Source organism: Macaca thibetana, chromosome 1, assembly GCF_024542745.1.
Source record: "Macaca thibetana thibetana isolate TM-01 chromosome 1, ASM2454274v1, whole genome shotgun sequence".
Taxonomy (NCBI): domain Eukaryota; kingdom Metazoa; phylum Chordata; class Mammalia; order Primates; family Cercopithecidae; genus Macaca; species Macaca thibetana.
Window position 1 is genome coordinate 126,324,945 of NC_065578.1, and position 19,016 is coordinate 126,343,960.

Here is a 19,016-nt window from a genome sequence, read left to right on the forward strand (position 1 = left end):
TTGTTCCTAATTTTCAACTGTGTTGGATATACTGTTTATATAACGAGTTAATTTTACTGATCTACTTCAAAGCAGATCAACTTTGGATGCATATTAGAATCATCTAAATAACTGTAAAACAAACAAACATACTGATATCACGGTCCAATTCCCAAAGATTCTGATTTAATCAGTCTGCCATTGAACTCATGCAGCTATCCTTTAACAAATTCCCCAGTTAGTTCTATTATTTAGCCAGTGTTGAGAATCACCCCATCACCATACCAACTTGGTATAGTATTTCTTACACCTTAGAAAATTCTTCCCATGACTTCCTGTCGTATTCCAGTCACTGCTCCATGTCCCTGAACCCTTCTATAGCAAAATTCCTCAAGAGTTACCTATACTTGTTGTCTCTTTCTTCTGGCTTAAAACCACTTCAGTTCAGGTTTTATTCCCTCAATTTAAAGAGATTATTTTTTCCAGGTCACTAATTACCTTCATGTTGCCAAGTCCAATAATTATGTATTTATCAATCCTTATTTGAACTTTCAGCAGCATTTTATCAATTCAATCTTCCTTCCTTCTTGAACTGCTTTCTTCACTTGGCTTTCGGGACTTCACATTTCTGGGTCTTATTCTACACTCATGATCCTTTATTCTTAGTCTTCTTCATTAGTTTTTATTCATCTTTCTATCTTCTAACTGTAAAAATGGAGTGTTCCCATGGCTTTAAATAGCATTTATATACTAATTCTCAAATTGATATTCCTAGCTGTCATTCTCCTCCAAAACTCTCTTTATATAGTCAGTTACCTAACTAACATCTCCATTTGGATGTTGTCTTAGTCCATTTTGTGTGGTGGCTAATGCCTGTAATCCAAGTACTTTGGAAGGCTGAGGCAGGGGGATCATGACGTCAAGAGTTCAAGACCAGCCTGGCAAGATGGTGAAACCCTGTCCCTACTAAAAATACAAAAAAACTAGCCAGGTGTGGTGGTGGGTGCCTCTAATCCCAGCTACTCAGAAGGCTGAGGCATAGCATTGCTTGAACCCGGGAGGCAGAGGTTGCAGTGAACCAAGATCGCGCCACTGCACTCTGGCCTGGGCAACAGCAAGACTCATCTCAAAACAAAACAAAAAACAAACAAAAAACCCCCTACAGACTGGGTAATTTACATAGGGGTGTGTGGGAGTGTGTGTTCTGTTTTGTTTAGAGATGGAGTCTCTTCATGTTGCCAAATTCCTTGAGCTCAAATGATCCTCCTACCTTAGCATCCCAGGTAGCTGGGGCTATGGGTGTATGTCACTGTACCCAGCTTTCGGTACTTTATAAAGACCAGAAGTTTATTGGCTATTTATTGGCATACAGTTCCAGAAGTTGGGAAGCCTAACATCAAGGTGCTGGCATGTGGTGAAGACCTTCTTGCTGTCTAATAACACAGCAGATGGGCAGAGAAGGTGCCCTTCTATAACATTAATCCCACCCATGAGGGTAAAGCCCTAACAACTTAATCACTTCTTAAAGGTCCCACTTCTTAATATTATTACAATGTCAATTAAATTTCAACATGAATTTTGGAGGGACAAACATTCAAACGATAGCAGATATCTAACAAGCATTTTATAATCTTATGTCCAAAACTGTTTCTTCCCCTATTGTTACACATCTTAGCAAATGACACCACCATTCAAACTAAACACTTGGAGTCATTCTTAGTTCCTCTTTCTCATACCCACATGCATTCTATCTGCAAACGCTATCAGCATCACCTTCCAAATGTATTTTAAATTTGATTTTTTTTTTCCTTTGTTTGAGACATCACCCAGGCTGCAGTGCAGTGGCACGATCTTGGCTCACTGCAACCTCCGCCTTCCGGTTTCAAGCGATTCTCCTGCCTCAGCCTCCCAAGTAGCTGGGATTACAGGCATGCACCACCATGCCCAGCCAATTTTTGCACTTTTAGTAGAGATGGGTTTTACCAGTAATTCTTTTTAACTCTGTTTCTACTGTTACTCTTTCAGTCTATGTCCGATAGAGAAATCACAGTGATCTTTCTAAAATTTAAGATTATAATACTCCTTCGCTCAAAATGCTTAAATGGCATCTGTCGCAGTTTAAAAACACTGTCCCCCTAAAATTCTTCAAAACTCCTCAAATCAGGCCCAGGCACGGGGGCTCATGCCTGTAATCCCAGCACTTTGGGAGGCTGACGTGAGTGGATCACCTGAGGTCAGGAGTTCAAGACCAGCCTGGCCAACATAATGAAACCCTGTCTCTACTAAAAATATAAAAATTAGGCAGTATGGTGGTGGCTGCCTGTGATCCCAACTACTCAGGAGGCTGAGGCAGGAGAATAGCTTGAACCCAGGAGGCAGAGGCTGCAGTGAGTTGAGATCGCACCACTGTACTCCAGCCTGGACAACAGAGCAAGACTCCATCTCAAAAACAAACAAAAAAAGCCTGACTCCTCACATCAAGAGGCAGAGTCTATGTCTTCTTCTCTTCTCTTGAATCTGGCTGGGAGTTGGGGAATGGGGTCTGACTGTTTCAACCAGTTGCTGTGCGATTTCTGCAACTGAGTTGTAAAAAACAATGCAGCTTCTCTCTTATTTACTGAAATACTCAAATCTGGAGCCCTGAGCTACTAAGAAGTTTCACTACTCCAAGGCTGCCATGCTGTGAAAAAAGCCAAGCCTCAGGGAGAGACCACAATAGACACCGAGTTGGCACTCCTCTGCTTTTTGAGTCATTTCAGCCCAGGCACCAGACATGTTACTCTCCTTCACAGTAATTATTATCATCTGACATATTCTATTTGTTCATCTATTTCCCATTCAATAAAATGTAAGCACTCCTTAGGAGAGGTTTCTATTTTATTCAGTGCCTGGCCTACAATATTTACTAGATAAAATATGTGCTGATAAAAGACCATATTCTTGATTACAGGCTTATGCCTGTAATCTCAGCACTTTGGCTATGCTGAGGCAGGTGGACGGCTTCAGTCCAGAAGTTCAAGACCAACCTGGGAGACATGGCAAAACCCCATCTCTACAAAAAAAAAAAAAAAAATTAGCTGGACATGGTGGCGCATCCCTGTAGTCCCGGCTACTCCAGAGGCTGCACCCAGGAGGTGGAGAGGGCAGAGAGCTAAGATCATGCCACTGCACTCCAGCCTGGGCAACAGAGCAAGACTCTGTCTCAAAGACAAAACAAAATATTTACAAAATATTCTTTAGCATTTCTAGATTTTCTATTTGATTCTTTTTTTTTTTTTTTTTTTTTTTTTTTTTTTTTTTTTTTTTGAGACGGAGTCTCGCTCTGTCGCCCAGGCTGGAGTGCAGTGGCCGGATCTCAGCTCACTGCAAGCTCCGCCTCCCGGGTTCACGCCATTCTCCTGCCTCAGCCTCCCAAGTAGCTGGGACTACAGGCGCCCGCCACCTCGCCCGGCTAGTTTTTTTGTAGTTTTAGTAGAGACAGGGTTTCACTGTGTTCACCAGGATGGTCTCGATCTCCTGACCTCGTGATCCACCCGTCTCGGCCTCCCAAAGTGCTGGGATTACAGGCTTGAGCCACCGCGCCCGGCCTTGATTCTTTTTCAAATGTCTCCTCCTCCAAAGTATTTTTTTCTTTTTTTTCCAAAATGTTTATATTTAATCCTTTTTTTTTTTTTTTTTTTTTTTTTGAGATGGAGTCTCATTCTGCCGCCCAGGCTGGAATGTAATGGTGTGATCTCAGCTCACTGCAACCTTTTTTTTTTTCAAAAAAAAAAAAAAAAAATTCGTTTTATTATGATAAGAACACTTAACACAAGATCTACCCTCTTAAATTTTTTTTTTTTTTTTTTTGAGACGGAGTCTTGCTCTGTCACCCAGGCTGGAGTGCAGTGGCCGGATCTCAGCTCACTGCAAGCTCCGCCTCCCAGGTTTACGCCGTTCTCCTGCCTCAGCCTCCCGAGTAGCTGGGACTACAGGCGCCCGCCACCTCGCCCGGCTAGTTTTTTTTTTTTTGTATTTTTTAGTAGAGACGGGGTTTCACCATGTTAGCCGGGATCGTCTCTCGATCTCCTGGCCTCGTGATCCGCCCGTCTCGGCCTCCCAAAGTGCTGGGATTACAGGCTTGAGCCACCGTGCCCGGCCTACCCTCTTAAATTTTCAAGTGTACAATACATTAATGTTGACTATAGATACAGTGTTGTATGGCAGATCTCTAGAGCTTTTTCCTCCTGCTTGACATTAATTTTACATACATTGTTTAGCAACTCCCCAATTTCTCCTCCCCCTCAGCCTTTGGCAACCACCATTTAACTGTCAACCTATGAATCTGACTACTTTAGATACCTCACATAAGTAGACTCACACAGTTATTTGTCTTTCTGTGACTGTCTTATTTCCCTTAGCATAATGTCCTCAAGCTTCATCCATGTTGTCACATGTGAGAGTGCTAATATCTCTTAGGGATCCTGATTTTATTATTTTGGAAATCTAGAAGCACGATTGCTGGACCATCTGGTACTTCTATATTTAATATGTCAAGGAACCTCCATGTTTTCCATAGTGGCTTCTTGTACCATTTTGCATTCCCACCAACAGTGTGCAAGGGTTTCACTTTCTTCACTCCCTTGTCAATTAAAAAAAAATAGGCATCTTGACATTGACAGGTGTGAGGTGATGATATTTCATTGTGGTTTTGATATGTACTTCTCTGATGATTAGCAATGTTGAGCAATTTTTCATATATACTTGGCCACTTTTATGTCTTCTTTGGAGAATGTCTATTCAGGTCCTTGGTCCACTTTTTGTTGTTAAATCTTACAGTGAATTATATTGAATTCAAAGGTAGTATTCCTATTTGAGAAATAAAAAACTAAAATCAAGTTGTACAAGCAATCATGAGATAAATCAGTAAAGAGTCCTGCTCAAATCATACCAGAGCAGACACCCAGCCTGCATGAAGATGTTTTTGTTCAACACAAATGGTAACAGAGAGTAACACAATGGCCACAGAATGAGAACATAAGTGCATGTTTTTGTAGGCTCAACAAGCCTAAATTCTTTTTTTTTTTTTTTTTTTTTTTTTTTTTTTTTTTTTTTAACAGACGGAGTCTCGCTCTGTCGCCCAGGCTGGAGTGCAGTGGCCAATGTCAGCTCACTGCAAGCTCCGCCTCCCGGGTTCCCGCCATTTCTCCTGCCTCAATCCCGAGTAGCTGGGACATAAGTGCACTCGAATTTTTTGTGTTTTTTTAGTTTTTGCCAGGATGGTCTCGATTCGCCCGTCTCGGCTCCCAAAGTGCTGGGATTACAGGCTAACAAGCCTAGCATTCTTTTCTTACCAGGTGAACAGAAATCATCTGCTAATGCCAGAAACTTTAAAGCTCTTAATCCAGTTGGAAATAACTATAATTGAGGACCTTTTTACTAGCTACTTGCTTCCCAATTTAGGGTTGCCTAGCAGGTTAATTTCAACATAACAAAAGGTGTTAACTGGCTGGCCACATCATGCGCTGGTGACAGGGGCAGGTTTAATTAGTTTTGTGCTCAGATCACTGAGCCTCCTGGCTGCTCTTGTCCATCTCCACACCTTGGTCCTAAGCATTCTGAGACTCAGTCAGCTGAGGGTAAAAGGGACCTACCAGCCAGTTGAGGGGCATGTCATTAACAAGATAACCCATCAAGTCATTTAAAGATTCCGAGGAGGCTGTCAGACACTTCCTTAAAGGAGGCAGTATTGTGGAACACTGAGTAGATGTCACCTGCCATCACCCCCATGTGCTTGGCCTGACCTTAGATGTTCTGTGGCAATCCGTTGATGTTGGGCAGAAGGGTATGGCATGTGGTCTGGAGCTGCTACGTCAAGTTGTGGGCAACAGCAAAAGGATGCGACTCAATGTGCTCAGCACAGTGGGACTCATCAGTATCATGGTATCCAATACTCCTTATCCACTCCACCCGAGAGGTAGAGCTTATCATGAGCATCCTGAATTTTCTGATTGGCACTATGCACACTCTTTCTGGCAATTTCAACGAAGTGAACAGTAGAATGGAGCTGAGAAATGGTCTCTTGGCTTTTCTGCTTAGCTTCTTTAACCCTGCTGAGAGCCTGCTGGTAGGAAGTGAAGTTTGGTAGACACGGAGTAAAGCTTGGTAGACAGGGATCCCAGTCTAACGTAACAACTTGGCTTCTGAACCGTATCATATCCTTCAACTTTTTTTGCTTCTTTTTCTAGCTCTTCCTCAGTGAGAGGGAGGTACTGTCCTACCAAGAGCTCTGATTTGGTGGTGCATTTTCTATGCCACTGCTCACGAGCTGCATCATCTGACTTCCCAAGCCTGTGTTAATGCTGCTACTGACACAGACTTGGTCTTCTCCACAGTGCCAGTCACTACCCCTTTGGTCCTGTCCATTACCCCTGTGATGAATCCTTGGCCCCAGTTACAGTAGTCGTCACAGCACCTTTGGCATTGGCAATAACCTGAGCTGATGGCTGATTCAGAATAAGCAGTCTTTCCTCAATCCTGTCTAGCTCCTTACAGGCATAGATACTGGCAAAACTGCAATCTGCAGCTCTAGCTTCCGGATGACGGGCAGAGCACTGGACATGGCCACCGAGGTGATGGTCTTCACGCCCTTCTTTGCCATCTCACACACAGACTTCAAGTAGGGACACTGGTCCTTTGTACTGACATGGGCTGAGGACATGGGGTCATACATGGAACTCACCAAGGGCAGGGTGACCACCCAAGTCACGACACTTGGGTGGTGTGGATCAACTGCAACAGATGCCATTTTTCTTCCTGGAGAAATAAATTGACGGACGGCAGCAAAGGGCCTATTTTTAGGCCCTTTTTTTTTTTTTGCTACTGAGTTGTATGAGTTTTTTACATATGTTGGAGATTAACCCCTTATCAAATACATGGTTCACAAACATTTCCTCACATTTTGTAGACTGCCTTTCCATTCTGCTGTTTCCTTTGCCATGCAGAAGCTTTTTAGGTTGATGCAGTTCCACTTGCTTTTGTTGCCTGTGTTTTTGATGTCATATCCACGAAATCATTGCCAAGACCAATGTCATAATGCTTTTTCCCTGTTTTCTTCTTATGAGTTTTATAGTTTCAGGTCTTATGTTTAACTCTTTAATCCATTTTGAGTTGATTTTTGTGTACAGTACAAGATAAATTTCATTATTTTGCTGTGGATATCCAGTTTTCCCAGCACCATTTGTTGGAGGGACCACCCTTGCCCTATTGATCCTTTCCTTATTGTGTATTCTTGAGTCCAAACATAAATTTTCAGGAGACATTCCCATCTACCCCCAGCCAGAGACACAAAAGTTTCCTTGTTTCCTCAAACAGTAGATGGAATTTTCTGTGGTCCCTTCCTTTCTCTTGAGTATGAACCTTTAAGGCTCCCTGCTTTATATACAGATTTGCATTTCTAACTCTGTTCCATACAGGCCTAAGGCTCATGGACATTAAAATCAAGCCTTTAGGTAACTGAGACTAGGCAAAGCACCCAGAAATACCACAGCATTAAGTCACATGCATACTGCTCATTTTCAGTTCCTCTTTCATCTGCAGTCCCTGAGAATTTTCCTTAATTCTTTCAGGCTTAGCTAGCTATGCATTTTTAAACATTTGTTTAAAAATTTAAAAATAGTTGTTACATTTCATCCGGCATTACTAGGTGTTTTGTAATGGAATAGCATAAGGGTTTTAGGTTATATGGTCTGTTATCCTGGCATTATAAAATATGCTGGTCTGGAAGTTTAACATTTATTTTCATAAGAACTAGTTCAGTTTAAATAAAATAACTCCACAGACGATTAAATGCAAAAGGAAAAACACATCTTAACAATGGAACAATCTTGTTGTTACCTTACCCTAGGGATCAAACTTTTCACTGCAGGCACTGAGACAACATGAAAACAATCTGACAAATCTACAATGTGGAACCTATTTCAAATCAATAAGCGTTGTCTCTTCAAAACAGGTGATATCAAAAAAAAGAGGTGGTGATACAGACTGTCCTAGGTTGAGAGACTTAGAGACATAACCAAATATAATGTATAATCTTTGATTGAATCTTGGTTTAAACACAACTACAAAAGATATTATGGGGAACAGGGTAAATTTTCAAATGGACTCAGTATTAAATAATATTAGGGAATTATTATTAATCTTGTTGGTTATAATAGTATTGTGGTTGAACAGGAGATTGTCCGTATTTTTTTTGAGATGTAACTGTACCATTCGTTTTCTTTTTTCTTTTTCTTTTTTTTCCCGAGACAGAGTCTTACTCTGTTGCCCAGACTGAAGTGCACTGGCAAGATCTTGGCTCACTGTAACTTCTGCCTCCTGGGTTCAAGTGATTCTCCTACCTCAGCCTCCCGAGTAGCCAGGATTACAGACATGTGTCCCCACGCCCGGCTAATTTTTGTATTTTCAGTAGAGACAGGATTTTCCTATGTTGGTCAGGTAGGTCTCAAACTCCTGACCTTAGTGATCCACCCACCTTCCACCTCCCAAAGTGCTGGGATTACAGGCACGAGCCCAGTCTACTATTAATTTTCTATGGCTGCTATAATAAATTACCACAAATTTAGTGGCTTAAACACAATACAAACGTTATTACCTTTCACTCAGAAAGTCATTAAGTCTAAAACGGGTCTCATTACGCTAAATTCAAGGCATGGGTATGGCTCCTACTTATTTATTTATTTTTTAGATAAGAGTCTGGCTCTGTCACCTGGGCTGGAGTGCAGTGGCACAATCTTGGCTCACTGCAACCTCTGCCTTCTGCAGCTCAAGCGATTCTCCCACCTCAGCCTCTGGGGACTGGAAGTAGCTGGGATTACAGCTGTGCATCACCACGCCCAGCTAATTTTTGTAATTTTTGTATTTTTTGTAGAGATGGGATTTCGCCACATTGCCCAGGTTGGTCTCCAACTCCTGGCCTCAAGTGATCCACCTGCCTTGGCCTCCCAAAGTGCTAGGATTACAGGCATGAGTCACCGTGCCTAGTCAGCTCCTACATTTCTTCTGGAGTTTCTAGAGGAAAATCCATTGTCTTGCTGTTACCTGCTAGAGACAATCTACTTTGCTGCGTTCATGGCCACTTCCTTCATCTTCAAATCTCAGGCCTACTCCTCTGACTGCCATCTCGCTGACACTCTTCTGCTCCCCTTTTCCATTTTAGGACCCTTATGATTATATTGGGCCCACCTGGATAATCTAGACTAATTTCCATATTTTAAGGTCAACTGATTAGTAACCTTAATTCCGTCTACTATCTTTTTTTTTTTTTGAGACAGAGTCTCACACAGTCGCCCAGGCTGGAGTGCAGTGGCGCGATCCTGGCTCACTGCAAGCTCCGCCTCCTGGGTTCACGCCATTCTCCTGCCTCAGCCTCCCAAGTGGCTGGGACTACAGGTGCCCACTGCCACGCCCGGCTAATGTTTTGCATTTTTTTTAGCAGAGACGGGGTTTCACTATGTTAGCCAGGATGGTCTCAATCTCCTGACCTTGTGATCCACCCGCCTCAGCCTCCCAAAGTGCTGGGATTACAGGCATGAGCCACGGCGCCCGGCCTCCATCTACTATCTTAATTCTCTGTTGCCATGAAATGGAACATATTCTCAGGTTATGGGGGCTGGCGTGTAGACATCTTGGGAGAAGGGGCATTATTTTGCCTACCACAGCAATCTTAAGTATTTAGAGGTAAAAGTCTAAAACTTACTTAGAAGTGGTTTAGAAAAAATGTTTATGCTATATATCAATGGCATACTGATATGTGCCAAGCAAATACGGCAAAATATTCACTGCTGACAAGATGGTAGTTACATAGCTGTTGCTTGTACTACCCTATTTTTCTGTATGCTTAAATATTCTCAATTTTTTTATATTTAAAAACTAAAACATTTAGAACTTTAAGATTAAAAAACTTAAAACAAATAAGCTGAACACAATGGATTCCTTTTTCTAAAAATGTCTACTGAGCACGGTGGTGCACACCTGTAATCCCAGCACTTTGGGAAGCACAGGTGGAAGGATCACTTGAGGCCAAGAGTTCAAGATTGGCCTGGGCAGGCCGGGCACGGTGGCTCACGCCTGTAATCCCAGCACTTTGGGAGGCCGAGGCGGGCGGATCACAAGGTCAGGAGATCGAGACCACGGTGAAACCCCGTCTCTACTAAAAATACAAAAAATTAGCCGGACGCGGTTGTGGGCGCCTGTAGTCCCAGCTACTCGGGAGGCTGAGGCAGGAGAATGGCGTGAACCCGGGAGGCGGAGCTTGCAGTGAGCCGAGATCGCGCCACTGCACTCCAGCCTGGGCGACAGAGCGAGACTCCGTCTCAAAATAAATAAATAAATAAATAAATAAATAAAGATTGGCCTGGGCAACATAGAGAGATCCCACCTCTAATAAATAAACCAACTAACCAAAAAGAAAGAGAGAGAGAGAGAGAGAAAGAGAGAGAGAGTGTGTGTGTGCTTGTGTGTAATTATGACTTGCCTTTGATATAGTGTCCCTTCATAGAAAACGGATGCCCTTTTCTACTGTAGGCACTAATAAAATTAGTGGCACCTCATAAACTTTTCACGTTGATAAAATATGTAAAAGTTAGTCACTATATTCACTATAGTCCCCTTATCAAGTCAGAAAGTGGGAGATAAAAAAGGAGAGAGAGATGTCTCTGGAATGGTCCCAGAACATAAGTCCTTAAGATATTTATAATCAGTAAGTGCTGAAATCATCACCCATTCTTACATGTGAAGAAGAGCTCCTTTGTAGTTTGCCTTCTGTCACAGGAGACATCAATCAGCCAGAGGTCCAAGACCTGTTCACCCCTATGTAATGTTTTTTAAAACTCTGAATTAGATAATCCAACAATACAGAAAGAAGACTAGAAGCAATAAGAACTTCCATCTCATTGAAGAGGTCAAGTGAAGACTCTTTTGAAATCATTCAGTTTTGAAGCACCTACCTAGTATTGTAAGAAATACAAGTAATTTGACAGTGAATACAAGGATAATATAGTAACTGGAGAAATCTGGAGAAGCAATTGCTCTCAAATAGAGAAGAGGCCCAGTAACAAGAATGTTAAAACATGGCTGACTTCAAGAATAGGATCAAGGTCTCAAACTAGATAGTTCTGATTTCTTCCCCCTTCCTAGAAGGTTGTTCTTTCTTCTGTCTGGTGAGTTACGGGAAAGTGACGGAATATCCTTCCTTCTAATCTACCTTACTTCTCTTCTTATAGTCCATATTTATAATAAAGACGTCATCATTCCCTTTATTGAGTTAAAAACTCAGAAATCAGGCTGGGAGCATGATGGCTCACACCTGTAATCCCAGCACTTTGGGAGGCCAAGATGGGCAAGAGTTCAAGACCAGCCTGGGCAATATGGCAAAACCCCATGTCCACAAAAAACACAAGAGTTCAAGACTAGCCTGGGCAACATGGCAAAACCCCATCTCTACAAAAAATACAAAATTATCACAGGATGGTGGCATGCACCTGTGGTCCCAGCGACCTAGAAGGCTGAGGTGGGAGGATCACTTGAGCTCAGGAGGTCAAGGCTGCGGTGAGCCGAGATCATGCCACTGAATTCCAGTCTGGGGAATAGAGCGAGACCATGTCTCAAAACCAAACAAAGCCCCAGCTACTCGGGAGGCTGAGGCGTGAGCATCATTTGGGTCTATGTAAAGGCCGAAGTGAGCATGATTGTATCACTGCACTCTAGCCTAGGTGACAAGGCAAGACCCTATCTCCAAAAAAGAAAAAAGAGAGAAACAACCAAATTGTATATGTATGTGGGCATATATGTATGTTATGTATTTGTAAATATCATTTAAAAAATTAGACATTAAAATGGGTCGGAGTGGTGTTAGGGTAGGGGAAGAGACTACTCTTAAAAGTATGGTCAGTAAACTCCTGTCAGAAAAAAATAACATTTGAGCAAGTCCTGAATTAAGGGCAGTCCTGAATTAAAGGCAAATATCTGGGGAGAGAAGGTAACAAGTAGTGGTCACAGCAAGAATGTTGCTTGAGACAGGATAGCACTTAGCCTGTGCAATCAACAGTAAAAAGGTACAGATGAAGTGCTAAATCCAAGACGGAGGGTGGTACTTTAAGACTATACAGGGTGCGGTGGCTCGCAGCACTTTGGGAGGCCAAGGTATGTAGGACTGATTGAGCTCAGGAGTCCAAGACCAGCCTGGGCAACATAGCAAGATTCCATCTCTACTAAAAATACAAATAGAAATCAGGCAGGTGTGGTGGAGTGTGCCTGTAGTTCCAGCTACTCAGGAAGCTGGGGTGGGAGGATTGCTTGAGCTTGGGGGATCTAGTCTGTAGTGAGCCATGATTTCAGCACTGCACTTCAGCCTGGGGGGCAGCAAGACTTTGTCTCAAAAAAAAAAAAAAAAAAGACCATGCAAGGCTGGGCAAGGTGGCTCACGCCTATAACCCCAGCACTTTGGGAGACCGAGGTGGATGGATCACCTGAGGTGAGGAGTTCGAGACCAGCCTGGCCAACATGGTGACACCCTGTCTCTACTAAAAATACAAAAATTAGCCAGGTGTAGTGGCACGGGCCTGTAATCCCAGCTGCTTGGGAGGCTGAGACAGGAGAATCACTTGAACCCAGGAGGTGGAGGCTGCAGTGAGCTGAGACTGCACCATTCCACTCCAGCCTGGGCAACAGCGAGACTCTGTCTCAAAAACACAAACAAAAAAAACCAACCATACAAAGACATTACTTTTATGAATAGACTAATAATATGTCCTAGTTTGTATAGGACATGTCCCAATTTATCCTCTCATGATGATAACAATATTCCTTTCACCTTTAATAGTGTCCTAGTTTGGAGAGTAAATTAGATGGTCATCCCTATGAAAACTTCTCCATTCCTCCAGGCAATTTTTCCTTTCTTTGTGCTGTCAAGGAATTTTCTTTTCTTTTCTGTTTTTTTTTTTTTTTAATGAGACAGAGTCTTGCTCTGTTGCCCAGACTGGAGTGTAGTGGCGGGATCTCAGCTCACTGGAACCTCTGCCCCAGGTTCAAGCCATTCTCCTGCCTCAGCCTCCCAAGTAGCTGGGATTACAGGTGTGCCCACCATGTCCAGCTAATTTTTATGTTGTTAGTAGAGACAGGGTTCCACCATGTTGGCCAGACTGGTCTTGAACTCCTGACCTTAAGTAATCCACCTGCCTCGGCCTCCCAAAGTGCTAGGATTACAGGTGTCAGCCACCACGCCTGGCCTGTCAAGGAATTTTGGGAACGTCATTTTCTGTGTCTTATTACTGAATTACTTGTCTATTTCCCACAGAAAACTGTGAGCACCCAGAAGTCAGGAATGGTATGTAGTTAAACTATTTTCTTTCCTTTTTCTTCCAAGAGACGGGGTCTTACTCTGTCACCTAGGCTGGAGTGCAGTGGTGCAATCAAAATTTCCTGTAACCTTGAACTCCTAGGCTTAGGCAATCCTTCCAACTTAGCTTCCCGAGGAGCTAGGACTACAGGTGTGTGCCACCTCAACCAGCTAATTTTAATTTTTTTTTGCAGAGATTGGGTCTTGCTATGTTACCCAGGCTGGTCTCAAACTTCTAGCCTCAGGCGATCCTCCCACCTTGGCTTCCCAAAACATTAAGATTCCAGGCATGACTCACTGCCCCGGTAGTTAAAATTCATTTTCTTATCTACTTAAAAAAAAAATTTTTTTAAGAGACAAGGTCTCTTTCTGTCACTCAGGCTGGAGTACAGTGGCACAATCATAGTTCACTGCCATCTCCAACTCCTGGACTCAAGTGATCCTCTGGCCTCAGCCTCCCAAGTAGCTGGTACTACAGGTGCATGCCACCACACATGGCTAATTTTTGGTAGAGAGGGGTCTTACTATGTTGCTCAGGCTGCTCTTGAACTCCTAACCTCAAGTGATCCTCTCATCGTGGCCTCCCAAAGTGCTGGGATTACAGTCATAAACCACAGGGCCCAGCCCATTTTCTTAACTTTTTCACCTAACCTGTATATAAACAGGCACTCAAAACATTTCTTGTTGAATGAACTCCTGGCTTTAAAGGTCTCTCTGTCTCCTGCAAACATACTCTAAAAAGAGGAGCTAGGCAGGAGAAAATGTATGGAGTTGCTTCAGGCAGCAAGCTTAAAGCTGAGAGTAAGTTGGAAGAAAGGGTAACCTAAGATTAACAGAAAAGGATCCATATATAAGGAGTCTCAGAACTTTAACTGAAAAGGACGCCTGTCTCCAAATTGCTTCTAAACGATTAAAAATAGATACATATTAAAATCTTCAGGCCGGGCGCGGTGGCTCAAGCCTGTAATCCCACCACTTTGGGAGGCCGAGACGGGCGGATCACGAGGTCAGGAGATCGAGACCATCCTGGCTAACACGGTGAAACCCCGTCTCTACTAAAAAATACAAAAATCTAGCCGGGCGAGGTGGCAGACGCCTGTAGTCCCAGCAACTCGGGAGGCTGAGGCAGGAGAATGCGTAAACCCAGGAGGCGGAGCTTGCAGTAAGCTGAGATCCGGCCACTGCACTCCAGCCTGGGCGACAGAGCGAGACTCCGTCTCAAAAAAAAAAAAAAAAGAGAGGTGAGAATGTTATAAGTATAGCTAATCCAGTAACAGCCTAGCTATATTCTCTAGTGACAATTCATATATTTTAAAAGAGCAAATAATGATCCAAATAAATTATTTCTCAACCAGGCTTCTGAGATTAGTGGGTCTGTGTCCTCTACTTACAACTGTACAGGTGAGTGAAAGACGATTTGTCTTCTAAACTGTAAACAAAATGCACTTTCAGTTTCTGGCAAAAATCACAGAGCAATGGTCTTGCATCATCTCCAACCTGCCGTAATGCAAACCAGATGGCTGAGCTCGTTCCAAGCTATCTAATGTTTCCTATTATCAATCAACCCCAGTAATTATTCTGCACTTCCCAAGTATGTAACCTCTCCATTTCAGTTTCCTAATGGAATTTATACACACACAAACCAAACTGCAAAACAAATTCATCAAAAAAAAAAAAAAAAAAAAAAAAAAAAAAAAGGGTAAAAGGTTCTAAGGAAAAGCAGAATGGGTACAGAAAAGGTTTCATTTTTGATGCTACAAAGAAGTGAAACTATTTCCAATGTACCTTTTGCTTTGTTTTGTTTTGTTTTGTTTTGAGACGGAGTCTTTCTCTATCGCCAGACTGGAGTGCAGTGGCACTATCTCAGCCACTGCAATCTCTGCCTCCTAGGTTCAATAGATTCTCCTGCCTCAGCCTCCTGAGTAGCTGGGATTATAGATGCACACCACCACACCAGCTAATTTTTGTATTTTTAGTAGAAACAGGGTTTCACCATGTTGGCCAGGATGGTCTTGATCTCCTGACCTAGTTATCTGCCTGCCTCAGTCTCCCAAAGTGCCGGGATTACAGACGTGAGCCACCGCGCCCGGCCTGCAATATACCATTTTATAGGATTATCTTAGAGGTTGGAATTAACTGTCAGAATGGAAAAGGGTATGAACAAGGGCTTGAGAAGAGCACACATCGGCGTGGTATGGGAACACAACTATTTCTAAGAGGAGACTTAGACAACATAGAACCAAAAGAAACTACACTGATCTCCTTACATGATAGAAACGAACAGGACATATCACACCCCAAAGTGCTTATTATACTACAATATATCTGGCAAGGTTAGGAACCAGGAGGTTAGAAATAAATTTGGCAAATCAGAGAAAATAATTTGACATGACTATGGAAGACACCTGCTTGAGAGGCTGAGGCAAGACGATTGTCTGGACTCAGGACAATGACTGAGTCACATACAGTGAGCTATGACTGTACCACTGTACTCCAGCCTGGGTGACAGGGTCTTGCAAGACCCTGTCTCTAAATAAATAAATAAATAAATAAATAAATAAATAAAATCAAGGACCCCAAAGAGAGCAATAACTAAAAGAGTCACCATATTAGAGGCCAGGTGCAGTGGCTCAGGTAAGCCTGTAATCCCAGCACTTTGGGAGGCTGAGGTGGGTGGATCACCTGAAGTCAGGAGTTCAAGACCAGCCTGGCCAACATGATGAAACCCTGTCTCTACTAAAAATATAAATACTAGCCAGGCATGGTGGTGAGCACCTGTAATCCCAGCTACTCAGGAGGCTGAGGCAGGAGAACTGCTTGAATCCAGGAGACAGAGGTTGCAGTGAGCTGACTTGGTGTCAACGCACGCCATCTTTGGCGACAAAGTGAGACTCTGTCTCAAAAATGAGTCGCCATATTAGAAACAATTAAAATAAAATTTTAGGCCAGGCACAGTGGCTCATGTCTATAATCCCAGTACTCTGGGAGGCCGAAGTGGGCAGATCACCTGAGGTCAAGAGTTTGAGACCAGCCTGGCCAACATGGTGAAACCCCGTCTGTCTCTACTTAAAAGCACAAAATCAGCCAGGCGTGGTGCTGCACACCTGTAGTCCCAGCTACTCGGGAGGCTGAGGCAGAAGACCTGCTCGAACCTGGGAGGGTGGAGATTGCACTGAGCTGAGATCGTGCCACTGCACTCTAGACTGGATGGACAGAGCCAGACTCCATCTCAAAAAAATAAATAAATAAAATAAAATAAAAAATTTAAAAACATTAATTCATTTAAAAATAACAAACCCATTCCATGTTAACATAACTTCTTATTTATGAAAAATATTTTCCAAAATAACAGAACAATTTAGTGAGAAAAGTGGCATTGTTTTATATCTTTACAAATCTCTTTAACGGCTGGCTCAACAGTAGACAGCTGGATTCTCACAGTTGCCTCTGCATTCAATGTGCAGTGATGTTGTTCTAGTTACAAGTATGGGGGACGGGGTGGAGGGGATGTGGTCTCACACAGACACACAAGAAGGCAGGAGTTCTTTTTTAAAAAATTTAAAGTATTTAATAAACTTATGTTTTAAAACTTTGTAAATTTTGAAATAATTTTAGACTTACAGAAGCCCCAAATATTCTTCACCTTGCTCCCCTAAATGTTAACATGTAAACACAGTACAATTATTGAAAGCGGGAAACAACAGTGTTTATTAACTACTCTATAGATCTTATTCACGTCACCAGTTTTCCTACTAATATATATACTATATACTTTTTTTTTTTTTTTGATTCTTGCTCTGTCACCCAGGGTGGAGTGCAATGGCACCATCTCGGCTCACTGCAACATCCGCCTCCTGGGTTCAAGCCATTCTCCTGCTTCAGCCTCCTGAGTAGCTCGGACTACAAGCACACACCACCATACCTGGCTAGTTTCATATTTTTAGTAGAGATGGGGTTGCACCACACTGGCCAGGTTAGTCTCGAACTCCTGACCTCAGATGATCCACCTGCCTCAGTCTCCCAATGTGCTAGGATTAGAGGTATAACCAACCATGCCCAGCCCCTCCTAATATTCTTTTCAGATCCAGGACACAATCTACAACCCCACATTTAGTTGTCATGTGTCCTTCCTTGGTCTCCTCCCAATCTGTGAGTTTCTTAGTCTGTCTTCACCTTGATACTTCTGAAGAATAGTGACCAGTTCTTTTGAAAAGTGCACCTCAATTTGGGTCTGTCTGATGTTTTCTCATAATCAGACTGAGGTTATGTGTTTTTGGTGAGAGCATCACAGAAGTAATGTGCCCTTTTCAGTGTATCGTATCAGGAAGTACATGATGTCAGTATGTTGTATTACTGGTAATGTTAACTCAATTGCTTGATTAAGGTGGTATCTGATAGATTTCTCCACTGATAATGATGGAGAGATACTTAGACGCCACTAGGTAAATATCCTATCTCCAATCAAAAATTCCACATATTAATTTTAGCATACAAAGACAATTTTTTTTTTTTTTTTTTTTTTTTTTTTTGAGATGGAATCTCACTCTGCCGCCCAGGCTGGAGTGCAGTGGCCGGATCTCAGCTCACTGCAAGCTCCGCCTCCCGGGTTTATGCCATTCTCCTGCCTCAGCCTCCCGAGTAGCTGGGACTACAGGCGCCCGCCACCTCGCCCAGCTAATTTTTTGTATTTCTTTTTTTTTTTTTTTTGAGACGGAGTCATGCTCTGTCGCCCAGGCTGGAGTGCTGTGGCCGGATCTCAGCTCACTGCAAGCTCCGCCTCCCGGGTTCACGCCATTCTCCTGCCTCAGCCTCCCAAGTAGCTGGGACTACAGGCGCCCGCCACCTCGCCCGGCTAGTTTTTTGTATTTTTTAGTAGAGACGGGGTTTCACCGTGTCAGCCAGGATGGTCTCGATCTCCTGACGTCGTGATCCGCCCGTCTCGGCCTCCCAAAGTGCTGGGATTACAGGCTTGAGCCACCGCGCCCGGCCAATTTTTTGTATTTCTTAGTAGTGACGGGGTTTCACCGTGTTAGCCAGGATGGTCTCGATCTCCTGACCTCGTGATCCGCCCGTCTTGGCCTCCCAAAGTGCTGGGATTACAGGCTTGAGCCACCACGCCCGTCCACAAAGACAATTCTTGCTGGGCACGGTGGCTCACGCCTGTAATCCCAGCACTTTGGGAGGCCAAGGTAGGCAGAACACCTGAGGTCAAGAGTTCAAGACCAGCCTGACCAACATGGTGAAACCCCCTCTACAAAAATACAAGTTAGCCAGGCATGATGGTAGGTGCCTGTAGCCCCAGCTACTCGACAGGCTGAGCTGGAAGAATCACTTGAACCTGGGAAGTGAAGATTGCAGTGAGCCGAGATAGTGCCATTGCACTCCAGCCTGGGTAACAGAGCGAGACTCCGTCTCCAAAAAAAAAAAAAAAAAAAAAAAAAAAAAAAGACAATTCTTGCCTGCAACAACTACTGTAGTATCTGCCTAATGTTTCCATCATTCCTTTCCTATTTATCAACTTGAGTTTCACTGCAGAAAACAATTGTTTTCTTTCCCATATTTATTTATAGCAGCATAAACTTATGCATATTTATTTTACCCCATGGGTTATAATCTACTATCATTATTTGTTTTTCAAACTGTCCTAGATCTAGCCATTGAA

General features: G+C 43.1%; 2 protein-coding genes and 1 pseudogene across 3 annotated transcripts in view; 1 reads left to right on the forward strand and 2 right to left on the reverse strand.

The window, feature by feature from the left end:
- RPS27 (ribosomal protein S27) overlaps window positions 1-19,016 on the forward strand; it is a 234,813-nt gene that overhangs the window by 92,260 nt on the left and 123,537 nt on the right. The window lies entirely within an intron of this gene.
- Window positions 1-19,016, reverse strand: part of GATAD2B (GATA zinc finger domain containing 2B) — a 117,842-nt gene that overhangs the window by 44,435 nt on the left and 54,391 nt on the right. The window lies entirely within an intron of this gene.
- LOC126934175 (perilipin-2-like) lies at window positions 5,292-18,049 on the reverse strand (annotated as a pseudogene).